The 12942-nt window shown below is 38.6% G+C and overlaps 1 protein-coding gene across 3 annotated transcripts in view; it reads left to right on the forward strand.

The window, feature by feature from the left end:
- Positions 1–12942, forward strand: part of nlgn2b (neuroligin 2b) — a 314058-nt gene that overhangs the window by 151251 nt on the left and 149865 nt on the right. Inside the window, exon 1 of one of the 3 annotated variants that reach the window (XM_057821146.1) lies at positions 10945–11517. The exons of the other annotated variants lie outside the window; for them this stretch is intronic. The gene's annotated coding sequence lies outside the window, so the exon portion shown is untranslated. Of the gene's footprint in view, positions 1–10944; positions 11518–12942 lie in introns of those variants that run through there. 3 annotated transcript variants of the gene reach the window in all.

The following is a 12942-nucleotide window of genomic DNA, read 5'->3' on the forward strand; positions in this document are numbered from 1 at the left end:
GTGGCTAAGCTAGCACAAGTCAATGGTGGTTGAAATCAACTCCATCGACTAAATAAAACCTCCAAGAACTCAAAGATTAAGCCTTATGTGAAAATTTCAATTACATGCGATGACATTTTTCTGTTGTCATTCATTTTCATATGTTGAGGCAGCAAAGGGAGAAAAATTGGTAAAAAGTAACTGATAAATTACTCTTAAAGTAACTTAGTTACTTTGTTGATAAAACACAGACGTAGGTTTACATTGGTAGGTACATAACACTACAAACTTTTCAGGATGCTCAACTGTCCCCATCAACCTTTAACCAACCTTATTTGCATTATGTAATGAGTTCAGTTATACAGGTAATTTATATTGTCTTCCTGTATGGTGTCAGGATAGAATTCACCCTGCCATTATTAAGTGAATTATTTTCATTATGTTCAAACTTACAATTATCCCATTTCACTTGCTGAATGCGCCGGTCCATTTCTCCCCCCTCAAACGCACATTTGATTGGCTGATTACTTGACCCACCCCCTACATACATTCGCACACTCACACAGCCCTGACAGAATTACATATCGACAACATGCTGCCTCCTCTGCCACCTTCGAAGACGAGGGAGTTTAGTTTTTTTTTTCGGCCAGCAGCAACCAATGTAAGTAATTTAAAAAGACGCCAATGTTGTGGAGGTGGGAAACACACCACTAATTTTGCTACTGAAAGTCCGACCTGCATCAGAGTTGGCATAACATTAAACTGTGAACTTGCTAACCTGCAAAACTCGAGTCGGAAGCTGCTTATAAGTGTCTTTCTGTATGGGTTTTCTAATGTTAACGTTAATTAAACTGTGAGAAATGTAGTGAACTCTCCTGGAAACTATAGAGCATGAAAAACGTCAGCAAGAAGCTGTTTAGAGAGAGATGAGTGCTGCATGACCTCATATGTTGCTCACACAACTCAACATACACACAACATAATCATAACTACAGCATGTACTGTACATTTAATGTTTTTTTTTTTTTTTTTTTTGGATGCCGCAAGCTACCCACACTAGCATTGCCATCAATTGGTCGACCGTGATCGACGTAATGAGCACCACTGATTGAGCATGTCAATTAAGTAGGTTCATATTCGTGAGAAATGTAGCCCGTTCACCCAATCTGTTTGGTCTGATTAATGTCCCATCCCGAGCAAAAAGTGTACATGCAGGTTATGCATTTACATTGGTACATCTACATCTGATTGCTTCGACACACGATCTTTTTCCCAGCCGACGTGAATTTTGACTCGCCATTTGTTTCTATATCTGACGACATGCTCGAAATATGACGATCTATGACAGCGCCGCAGTTTCTTTGCTTTCCCGCAAGATGGACGCATGGCAGATTTTCTTGTAAAAGCAATCAACATGGGTTCCAATAATGTTAGTGCAGGTGGTGAAAAAAGAAAAAAGGTGATGCTTACCCTTGAAATGCAGATAGAAATAATAGAAAAATATGAGCGTCGTGTGTGCATCCGTGAACTGGCTCGACAATACCGCCGTAGAATGTGTACTCTCGACGGTCCTCCTCCAACTTACGTTCGCCAGTCTTTATACGTTAAGGTGATAGCAATTATTGTGGTAACATCGTCAAAGAAATCGCCAGCTTCTTCAGGTTTCTATTCATTTATTCCATCAACTCGTGCAACTTGTCCCCCGCAGTTGAACAAAGTGAAAGTTACCCCACGCAAACACATTCGCCACATTAGAACACGATTCATTACAATATTACAGGAATTATTATTATAATTACTATTATTATATTAGTATTAGAATTTTTATTCACAATTTATTTGTTTTGCTCTGTGTAATTACTATTTGCAATAGAGCCAGCAGTATTTATAATAGGATTTAGTGTACCGAAATTTTTGGACTATAAGGTGCACCTGACTATAAGCTGCACGTCACAAATTTGACTCGAAAATAACATCTGTTGATGGATAAGCCGCACCGGTCTATAAGCCGCGCCAACCAAATTTGACAAAAAAACTATTTGTTCATGTATAAGCTGCACTGGATGAAAAGCCACAGGGATAGTCACACCTAATGACTACCGCTGTCGTGATACCATAATATTTTTTACTCGATATTCATACTAATAAAAAATGAAAAATAAATAAAAAAAATAAATTCCATTTTCGATACGAAATAAAAAAACAACATTTTTAAAAACTCTTTTTAAAACTCAGTGCCATTGGACAATGATAGACACCCAGTCTTGTGGCTCATGAAAAATTAAAAATCTTTAAAAGAGTTTATTCCAAGTAGACGTCCAAGCCATCTGAAGTGGGAGGGGGTCAAGCAAATGAACACTCATTCAACATTCCAAGTGCAGTCAATAAATTAACAAGGAAAATGGAAATGTATCCTCTATTACGATCGAGAATCATGCAGAATCAAATTTACCCCATGACAACAAATAATTTTCGTAACTGACTAGCCTCTTAGTTTACTGTTAGCCAAGAATCGAGACTGTTTTATGTCCATATCTATAAAGAATTCAGGGATTTAAGCATTTATTCACAATAATTTTCGCCACAAAATCTCTGTTTATGTCAGTGGGCTTCTAGCCTCATTCGCTAACATAGAAGCATTGTATTTTGTCAATATACGTGAAATAAACGCTAACTGCACGGTTTCTTTGCTTTTAGAGACTGTTTTACGTCCATATCTGTGAAGAATTCAGGGATTAAAGCATTTATTCACATGAATTTTCGCCAGGAAAGCTCCTTTTATGCCAGCCGGCCGCTAGCCTCATTCGCTAACATAGTAGCATTGTACTTCGTCAATATACGTAAAATAAACGCTTCTTTTAACCAAGAATCGAGACTGTTTTACGTCCATAACTATGAAGAATTCAGGGATTTAAGCATTTATTCACAAGAATTTTCACCCAAAAAGCTCCTTTTACGCCAGGCGGCCGCTAGCCTCATTCGCTGTCATAGTAGCATTGTACTTCGTAAATATACGTAAAATAAATGCTAACTGCACGGTTTCTTTGCTTTTAACCAAGAATCGAGACTTTTTAACGTATATATCTATGAAGAATTCGGGGATTTAAGCATTTATTCACAAGAATTTTCGCCAGAAAAGCTCCTGTTACACCAGGGGGCCGCTAGCCTCATTCGCTAACAGTATACACTATAGTGTATAATGATAATAATGGGCTATTCTGTTCTAAAAGAAGTTGTGATTGTATATGGCGGAAAACTTGAAGTTCCGCTCTGACAACCCCTATTTAGCCAACTTTCAAAATTTTCCGATATGCATGTGTGATATATCATTGGAAAGCTTAAAATCTCAATTTTCAGGGGGAAGAAAAATTTGGAGCATGAGGGCATTTAAAAAAAATAAAATAAAAAATTTTTTAAACAGCAAAACCCTATCTGGAGGTGAGCGCACGCGAGAACAGAATTACAGACGCTGTGACTTTAACGAGACATTATCGCGTACCTACTTTGTTTCGATCCAAAAACTCCATGTAGCATGAATCACTGAGTGTCAAGACGCAGCTGTGAATGGCCACAGCTGGAGTTTTTGGAGATTTTATGGGTGAAACTTGGTCATATAACAAGGGTTGCGATGCAGAAACCGCAGACATCAAGGAGTGGTCGAGATTTTCTTATTCGTATATTTACCCTTTTCAACTTTTTTTTTTCAACTTTTTTTTTGTTTTTGGATCAATTATTTATCATCTAACATATCGGAGAAAATGCGACCGTAACAAAAAAAAATACAATTAAGCGATAGTTTTGAGGTAGATATCCGTGACTTTTATACAGACGCCATTTTTTTCATTCTGACATAATTTGTTTAAAAGTTTAAAATATGCGAGTGAATAATTTTTGAAAGTCGTTTTTTTTTTTTTAAGCGAAATATCAATGAATGATTCTAAGCTAAAAACGACAGACATTTTGAATAATAAATATAATTAATTACCTTTGTTTTATGGCTGGGTTGAAACAAAAGCGTTTGCGCGACGTCTGTAAACGGGGGTTTTCAGGGTAAAACGGACAAATTAAAAATAGTTCGGGGGCTTAATGTTCCATGAATCTGCTATGGCAGCATATAGACATCTTGTTCTATCAAACAATTGTTTTAGCTTGAAATACAGCAGGAGTGCAAGAGTAGAAACTGCTTTTTTAGTCTTGTCTGTCTTTTCCGCCATATAGAATTTATTAATAATCTATTTACATTTTATTTATAATTGATTCTGCATGTTTTTCTCAAGTTCTGATGTTAAATTGACTGATTTATTAACTGTTGAAAACTTGCAGTAAAAAAAAAAAAAAAAAAGTCGCTATAGACCCTACTCACCTACGTCACAAAATGGGCGTGTCGCTGTTTCCGGCCGCCATATTGTACCTATTTTTTAGACCTATTCTCATTGTTTTCAATTAGTCGAGCAAGTTATAGAGCAATTCATGGAAGCCCCGGTGTTATCTGACGCTGTAAACTCATTGGATGCGTTGCATAAAAGGCGTTATGTGGAAAAGCTTCAGTTTATCCATTCGCCAGATCCGTATTTGATGCCTAAATCGATGTTTTTCGACTGGCTGGCTTCGCCTGACATCTGCTATCCTGATATTTACAACTGTCTTGTCCACACAAAATCAGCCTATTCTCACGAAAGTTTGAAAAACTTTAAGAGCTTGGAGGCTTATAAATGCTACGTTGCTGGTTGGGTGAAACAGGTCCTCGTACACGAAAATTCGGCAGGAATCTTGTGCTCGGAAGGTGAGTTACGAAATTTTCAATTCAAAATCTTTTGTTCTTGCTAACATCCACTGTCAAGTCTAATGTATTTCATATCATTTGTCAATGGAGCTAGGGCTTTTAATGTTTATATGGTTTAGCGATAGCACTCTCACTACATACATATATAATATGTAATAAATATGAAGTGCGATAGCACTACTCCAGATTGTCCCTAGTTGAATTTATTTTTTGGCTTTTGACCTTAATAGTGAAATTGTAAATTAATTGTATGACAACTGTCTGATTATCCCCTTATAATTATATATTTTCAGGTAGTTCATTCACAACGTCTGAGTGTATGTTGTCGGCGATTAGCCTAGCAATGATCTTAATTGTGGTTGTCAGCCCAAAACCCTCTAAATATATATTAAATGCATCTTACCAGATATAAAATGACTACTACATAATCTGTGGTAGTCGTTTGGAGCCCAGTTTTCTCGTCGAATTGCAGCAGTCAATCTCGGTCTCCTCTTCGGGTCTCTCGGAATACGGTAAAAATTCAAATCTCTCCGTCTATCTTCTCTGTTTTTGCAACGGACCGCCACACACGACTTTACCATTTTGATTATTAATGTTAACGAGCAGAAAAACACGCCATAATAGGAGGAATTTACGAAGCGCTAATGCATTAACATGACGAGTATACGGACAACATGGCGCAGGGGCGTGGCTGTGACGTCACGTGAGTAGGGTCTATTTTGGTCAAAAACTTATATATGTTAAATATTGCTATTGATCCTGAAAATATAGGTGATTATCTCTGCATTTGGTGATTTTTATGCATCTGTTGTAAAATTTGAGACTTTTATAGCCATTTTAAGTTATGTTATACTTATATAAAAAATATTTAATCGGGATTTTATAAGGGAACGACTTTGAATTTTTTTATGCCGCTGCTCATGGAGACTCATATATGGCTAAGCAAGGGCGTAGGTTAGCATAGGGACGGTAGGGACAACACACTAGCAACTTTTCAGGATGCTCTCATTGTCCCCACCAACTTTTAAGCAACCTTATTTGCTTTATATAATGACTTGAGTTATATAGGTCATTTAGATTGTCCTCCCATATGTTTTAATTAGGGCTGTCAAACGATTAAAATTTTTAATCGAGTTAATTACAGCTTAAAAATTAATTAATCGTAATTAATCGCAATTCAAACCATCTATAAAATATGCCATATTTTTCTGTAAATTACTGTTGGAATGGAAAGATAAGACACAAGACGGATATATACATTCAACATACAGTACATAAGTACTGTATTTGTTTATTGTAACAATAAATCAACAAGATGGCATTAACATTATTAACATTCTCTTAAAGCGATTCATGGATAGAAAGACTTGTAGTTCTTAAAAGATAAATGTTAGTACAAGTTATAGAAATTTTGTATTAAAACCCCTTTTAATGTTTTCGTTTCATTAAAATTTGTAAAATTTTCAATCAAAAAATAAACTAGTAACTTGCCATTATTGATGTCAATAATTACACCATGCTCACTCATGGTACTAACCCATAAAATCAGTTGGACCCAAACGCCAGCAGAGGGCGCCAAACACCAAAAAACAAGTAACATTACATTACGGACATTACATTGTACTGTCATTTTAGTCTGTTTGAGCGGGGCATGTGCATTAATTGCGTCAAATATTTTAACGTGATTAAATAAAAAAATTAATTATCGCCCGCGATAATTTTGACAGCCCTAATTTTAGTTGTTGTAATTGACCCCACTATTATTAATTATTTTCCATTATGTTCAGACTTACATGTACCTCTTTTCACTTTCTGAATGTGCCGGTCCATTTTTTCCCCCCTCCTAAACGCACATTTCTTTGGCTGATGACATTACACCGCACCCCACAGACACACACACAAACATTAGATATTAAGTACTGTATATAAGTTTTTTTTTTTTTCAGACAGCAGCAGGCACTGTAAGAAATGTAAAAAGATGTCAATGTTGTGAAAGTGGGGAACACACTACTAATTTTGCTACTGAAAGTCTGACCTGCATCAGAATTAGCATAAGATTAAACTGTGAACTTGCTAACCTGCAAAACTCGAGTCAGTAGCTGCTTAGAGAGAAGTCTGCTTCTTCATGTGTTTTCTACTGGTGACGTGAATTAAGTAAACTGAGTTAAGCCCCATGTCCCCAGTTTTACTTTTTATTTTTATTTATGTGGTCTTAAAGCAGCCCACCGGAGCTTTGATTTTATTGTGTTGTTGTTGAGTTTGGCTGTGCTTGTGGACAAAAACAGTTGTGTTTTACCTGAAGGACGGCTCCATTTTTATTTTTTGGGTTATTCCCTGACAAAGACGGTTTTTCAGTTATATTTAATTTCTTTATTTAGACAATGTTGAGTGGTCTTAAGACAAATGTTTATTTGTTTGCATTCCTGGATAGTTAATAGATGATTAACAAGTTTGTATTTATTGTGTATGTTAATACAATTTATGTTTAAATATTGCAATTTAAATTGGCTCATAAAATCCGGACATTTTTCCCAGAAGTTTTCAGAATGTTACTTTTTGAATTATTAGTAATTTTTGAAAGCAAAGGTTTGAATTGAACGTGTAGGCTGAACCAATACACATAAAAGTTAGTATAAATCACTACAGATTAATTTTGCATTGATCATTAAGAATGCCCCATCCCCAGCAAAAAGTGTACATGCAGGTTATGCCATATCATCACTACCAATGTTGAGACCAAACCTCCGTCCTGGTGTCTAAGGGAGGTGCCTGTTTTGGTTTTAGGTCGGTAGCAGCTTTGGTTTTGTAAATATTTGAATTTGAAGTTTTTGAAAATAGGCCCCCTACGAATCGGCCCCGTTTCCCGTGTCATGTCAATAGATTATGAAGTCTGTGATCAGTGTTGGGCATGTTACTTTAAAAAAGTAATTAAGTTATAGTTACTCTCTACTTCTTTCAAAAAGTAACTGAGTTAGTAACTGAATTACTCTATAGTAAAAGTAACTAGTTACCAGGGAAAGTAACTTTTTCCGTTACTTTAAAAAGAAGTTGTTGCATGTCAAAGAATTTGAAATTTTCTGAGCAGTATTCGAGCCAGTTGAATAGAGAAGAACAGACAGGTAGTTGTGTTATAGAACCTTGTAATATTTATTGCACCTCACCAGCAACAGATTTATCCTACACTTGAAGTGCAACAAAAATAAACAGATTTGAATTGCTTACCACAGATGTCGACAAAAGCTTTGCCCCGGGACATAAAATAAACTTTACATGCACATTCTTTCCTTTAATTTCGACCAACTTGAAACAGTATTTATATCTCCACCTCGTAAAGGACAAATTTTCCTCTGAATGATCTGCCATCATATCCCTCTGCATCTGTTTTGCGTGTGTGTGTGTTTGCCGCATGCGCTGTTCCGGTTTGTGTGTGAAAACACCGGCTCTGAAGTACGTGCGCTATTAGGCTGGAGCGTTTATGTCACAGAATGGGGGATCACGTGAGATTTGACAACAACGCAGCCATATTGGAAGCAGGTCTGGCTCGCGGGACATTAAACTTTAACTTGCCAGTTTGATAAAGAGACAATCTCGTTACTAAGGGGAAGAACAGATGTGTGTTCAAACTTAAGGATGTGAACAATGTTGACCCTTACGAGCAAGCCGAAGACAAATGGAGTAAAGATGTCGATGGGCTTCCACAATTACGCGAAATGGACATTCTGCTGGATTTATTGTTTGGTGTATGTTACTTAACCCATCAGCGATTCCGAAATTACAAATTGCTACAAAGCTACGAACAGTTTTGCTGCGGATGGGTGCAGGACCTGCACATTATGACCGTATCAAACGGCAACTCCATCGTTCTTGCAAAGGTAGGCTATGTGTGTTTACTATTTTCATTACCTTGAACCTGAACGCACCCCAAGTCTTGAATGACAAATAAACAGAGCAGAGTACACTCGCTATACGGCTGGTAGTTTCTTCAATTTATTCAAAGCACAGTGGGGAAAATAAGTATTTAGTCAACCACCAATTGTGCAAGTTCTCTTACTTGAAAAGATTAGAGAGGCCTGTAATTGTCAACATGGGTAAACGTCAACCATGAGAGACAGAATGTGGAAACGCCCCCAGAAAATCACAGTTTGATTTTTAAAGAATTTATTTCCAAATTAGAGTGGAAAATAAGTATTTGGTCACCTACAAACAAGTAAGATTTCGGCCTGTCAAAGAGGTGTAACTTCTTCTAACGAGGTCTAACATGGCTCCACTCGTTACCTGTATTAATAGCACCTATTTTAACTCATTATCGGTATAAAAGACACCTGTCCACAACCTCAGTCAGTCACACTCCAAACTCCACTATGACCAAGACCAAAGAGCTGTTGAAGGACACCAAAGACAAAATTGTAGACCTGCACCAGGCTGGGAAGACTGAATCTGCATTAGGTAAAACGCTTGGTGTAAAGAAATCAACTGTGGGAGCAATTATTAGAAAATGGAAGACATAGAAGACCACTGATAATCTCCCTCGATCTGGGGCTCCATGCAAGATCTCACCCCGTGGCGTCAAAATGATAACAAGAACGGTGAGCAAAAATCCCAGAACCACACGGGGGGACCTAGTGAATGACCTACAGAGAGCTGGGACCACAGTAACAAAGGCTACTATAAGTAACACAATGCACCGCCAGGGACTCAAATCCTGTACTGCCAGACGTGTCTCCCTGCTGAAGAAAGTACACGTCCAGGGCCGTCTGCGGTTCGCTAGAGAGCATTTGGATGATCCAGAAGAGGACTGGGAGAATGTGTTATGGTGAGATGAAACCAAAATAGAACTTTTTGGTAGAAACACAGGTTCTCGTGTTTGGAGGAGAAAAAATACTGAATTGCATCCGAAGAACACCATAACCACTGTGAAGCATGGGGGTGGAAACATCATGCTTTGGGGCTTTTTTTCTGCAAAGGGACCAGGACGACTGATCTCTGTAAAGGAAAGAATGAATGGGGCCATGTATCGAGAGATTTTGAGTGAAAATCTCCTTCCGTCAGCAAGGGCACTGAAGATGAGACGTGGCTGGGTCTTTCAGCATGACAACCATCCCAAACACACAGCCAGGGCAACAAAGGAGTGGCTTTGTAAGAAGCATTTCAAGGTGGCCTAGCCAGTCTCCAGATCTCAACCCCATAGAAAATCTGTGGAGGGAGTCGAAAGTCCGTGTTGCTCAATGACAGCCCAAAACATCACTGCTCTAGAGGAGATCTGCATGGAGGAATGGGCCAAAATACCAGCAACAGTGTGTGAAAAGCTTGTGAAGAGTTACAGAAAACGTTTGGCCTCCGTTATTGTCAACAAAGGGTACATAAGAAATTATTGAGATGAACTTTTGTTCTTGACCAAATACTTATTTTCCACCATGATTTGCAAATAAATTCTTTACAAATCAAACAATGTGATTATCTGTTTTTTTTTCTCCACATTCTGTCTCTCATGGTTGAGGTTTACCCATGTTGACAATTACAGGCCTTGCTAATATTTTCAAGTGGGAGAACTTGCTCAATTAGTGGTTGACTAAATACTTATTTGCCCCACTGTAAGTAACGCACCGCTTTTGACCGTCAGTAACAGTAACGGCGTTGTAACGGTGGAAAAAATAATTAGTTAGATTACCCCGTTACTGAAAAAATATTTATAAATTTATAAATATATTTATTATTTATTTTTATTTATTTATTATTTATTTTATTTATTATTTTATTTATAAAGGCGTTATTCCCAACACTGTCTATGATTCAATTATTTTTCAAGTAATCTGTAAAAACACTGATTTTGACCCATTTTAATCAGATTTTCGTTTCCAGAACAATCGCATCAACACACCATATAAGGCCCCTAATAGCTCGGGATGATGACTTTGGTTTTCCACATGATGACGTAGGCGGAGTGTCACCGCGTTATGCGTCGGACCCCCTCGTCATGACAACGAGGTTGAAATATTGAAGCAGTGTGAGTGAGTGAGAGAGGATAGCAGCATTAACTGAGTTGTGAGCCTCTTCACTGCAGCGTCTAAGTACTGCATCCTTGTATGTGCATGAACACCACAAATAAAGCCAAGAACATCCTCAGTGTTGTCACAGTGATCCAGTATTTTGGAGAATCCGGTAGCGAGGGACACCAAGCGAGATAGAGGGGGAGGTGAGGGGGAGAAGAGGGAGAGCGAGGGAGAGAGAGCCCCCACGCAAGCGCGTAAAAAAAGGAGCTTGGAGCTTTTCTGTGGAGTGTCTATTTCACATATGAAGCCAGACTGATGCGAGTTTTTTTAGGGGTCCTGTCGGCTCGGTGCACGGAGCAGATATTCTGGACGATGATTGGATCAGAAAGGACACACAGAAATCATCGTTGACTGCAAACACCGCGCAATTTTGACGCTACTGCGTTGCGCGTCGTTTTGTTATTTCCCCTCCCGGTGCAAATCACTATCTCGTCTGAATTTAAGGCTTCGAAAAAGTGCTATCAGCCTGTTGTTGGGGGAATGGTAGGAGGCGGAGGAGAGGGAATAAGGGGCTGCTGTGCTTTTTTTGGGGGGGTGGCAACGCCGGACGGAACCCGGGAAGGTGTACTGATGTGCGAATGTCTGTGAGTCTCATGAGAAATATTCACGTCCATGCAAGAAATGGCCTAGTTACAAAAAAAAACAGAGGATACTAGAGGGACTTGACCGACGTCATCTTCGGAAATGCGCCGCTGTCTTCTGAAGGTAAGACATATAACCTCCCGGTGAGACGTTTGCGGACTGTCTTGGATGTTCATGTGTGCGCAATCCGTACCGCTCTGCTGGTGACTTAGCACATTGCGCACGTAGTCCATCTTGACGCACTGTCATCATTCGGGGGAATGGGAATTTGAACGCGAATCACTTTGTTGTCACAAAGCATAGATCGAGTCGTGTCTTTCCTCGTGGGAACCTCAACTCGGCCTTTGCCTGTTGATAAAGTGTCTCATCTTTTAACAGCAGGCAGTAGCCACTCACGGACGCTTTACTGCTTAAAACGGTGATGCCCGATTTTTGGGGGTGTTTAAATTCCCCCCCGTTTAATTTTGTAGGTATTTTAGCATTATTTTCCGCGTAGAGACAGCCCAATTGCTTCATGAGAACATGACTCAATCATTATCTGTCAGACTTCACTTGCTAATAATGTCTTCTCAGGTGGGAAACATCATAAACTCAGAGACTGGCACAAAATTCACACAGACACACGAAGCCAGTGTCCTACAAGATCCAGACAGGGAATTAAATGCACAGTCGCTGATGATCCAGGGAGGGCTCCATTAATATTCAGTGGATGTTGGCCAGGGCTTGGTTAATGGAAGACAACAAGACCTCTGTTCTGAGAGGTCATTGAAGAAAATGGTGTATTTCAGATAGCAAAAAAAGTAGCTATATTTTCCCCCTCAGTCAAATTAGGTTATTTAATGTAATAGGTTGCTTTCTTTAATCATTTGTATCAACTTTTGTTTGAGTCATGACTGAGTCAGCACCTTAACTCTTTCAGTGCCACTGACCATGATAAACGTTCAAACATGTGGCTCTTTTCATGCATTTGCTACGGATTTTATCAGTTTATCACTAGTAGACGTCCAATCCGTTTAAAGTGAAAAGGTGGCAATGGATGGGATGTCCATAGTTGTCAATGGCAACCATTGATTTGGCATACGAACGATCGCTTCGACACGATCTTTTCGAAATCCGACATAAAATCTAACTCCCCATTTGTTTCTATATCCGACGGCATGCTCAAAATTCGATGATTTATGACAGCGGCACAGTTTCTTTGTTTTCCCGCAAGAAGGACGTTATGTCAGATATTCTTGTGAGAGAAATCAATATGGGTTCCAAGAACGTTAGTGCAGGTGGTGAAAAAAAGGAAAAAGGCGAGGTTTACCATTTATATGAATATGGAAATCAAGGGCGTAGGTTTGCATATACTACATAAAGTATCGACATAACACTACTAACTTTTTAAGATGATCAAATTGTTCCCACCAACATTTAAGCAACATTATTTGCATTATACAATGACTTCAGCTATATTAGATTGTCTTCCCATATGCCGTAAGGATAGAATTGACCGTACCATTATTAAGTGAATTATTCGTTCAGACTTACATACATTTACCCCTC

Source organism: Corythoichthys intestinalis, chromosome 18 (assembly GCF_030265065.1).
Source record: "Corythoichthys intestinalis isolate RoL2023-P3 chromosome 18, ASM3026506v1, whole genome shotgun sequence".
In the NCBI taxonomy this organism is placed as follows: domain Eukaryota; kingdom Metazoa; phylum Chordata; class Actinopteri; order Syngnathiformes; family Syngnathidae; genus Corythoichthys; species Corythoichthys intestinalis.